Source organism: Periplaneta americana, chromosome 9 (assembly GCF_040183065.1).
Source record: "Periplaneta americana isolate PAMFEO1 chromosome 9, P.americana_PAMFEO1_priV1, whole genome shotgun sequence".
NCBI lineage: Eukaryota > Metazoa > Arthropoda > Insecta > Blattodea > Blattidae > Periplaneta > Periplaneta americana.
Genome location: NC_091125.1, coordinates 41207653 through 41209071, shown reverse-complemented (window position 1 = coordinate 41209071; position 1419 = coordinate 41207653).

Genomic DNA, 1419 nt, shown 5'->3' with positions numbered 1-1419 from the left:
GGTCCCTATTCTAAGCAAGATTAATCCAGTCCCTACCATCATAATCCACCTTCCTCAAATCCATTTTAATATAATCCTCCAATCTACGTTTCGACCTCCCCAAAGGTCTCATATTGTTGAACTAAATTTTCCTGTTTCGGTCGTTCTTTGGATGATTTCCACCAATTTCGAGCAAATTTGTTGTTTTCGATTTTACAGGATTTTTAATGGAGTTAAGTAACCTACCAGTTCGGTAGAGGGGGATCGCATACAGAAGTCTCGTCCAAAAGTTGGTCGCGCCTTCAAAAAGTTAGGGAACCACTGTTTTAGATGATGAAATGGAATGTGCAAATTCCATAGGTAAGAAACGTATATGAAACTTAAATAATGTATGTATGGCTCCATTTTACTTAATTTAGACATAGCAAAGTAAGTTCGAAATTAACAACTATGAGTTTATAAAATGTTTATATGAAATTTTTTGTTACTAAGAAATAATACCTATGACGTATATAGTCGCTTAGCCATGAACAATCGTCAGGAATTCCCTATCTGTTTATCCACACAGTCTTGCATAAGCTGTCTTATCGGCTGTACGGGGGAGAAGAGGTCACGCAACAAACACGTATCACACTTTGACATGAAAAGTTTTCTTTAAATACCTAGAATTCACATCCAACCTTACACAACAACTAGGTAAGTACACATTGATATTTGGCAGCTTTTAATATGTTGAACTTGGTGCAAACCATAGAATGTGTCAAAGAGAGTGTGATTGTGAGTGTCTGTACGAACTTTAATGGTTTTAAGAGCCGAACCGTAGCTTAGGTGAAGCCCTTGCACGGAGACGATCGGGATCTGATCTCCTACAATGATAGCGGATTGTTTTGTGAACAAAGTGGCTCTGAGGCAGATGTTCTCAGAGCAATTCGATTTCGTCTACAAATTATTTCCACCGCTGTTTATTCATTATTCACAAGCATCTCCAGCTGGAGAGTGCGACAGTCTGATCAGCCCGCACAGATTATCCCCATTAGTCCATAGAAGAGAATTTATATTTTATCGGCTCACGGAAAGAATTATTGTTAGCAGTAGTCTGAGCACAGTAGAGTTTCACACTGCTTTCATGAAATTAGATGGAAAAAATGTTGAACCATAGGTTCCCTATAAACCAGCTGAGGTTCAAAACTTATGCACTATACATCTAAATTCTTGAAGAAGTGAAAAAGTGCTCTGATGTGAAAAATACTCCATCCTTGAATATCTTGTATTTATTACTTCTGTATTTTTAGTGTGTTGTGAAAAATGAAAAACACCGTAACCTTGTCCCAACATTTCACTGACGAGTTAACTAATAAACCTGAATTCAATCACCTGCATTTTCTATATTTGCAAAAGAATAAGTTTCTATGAAGCAGGGTTTCTTCGAGTACTTAGATT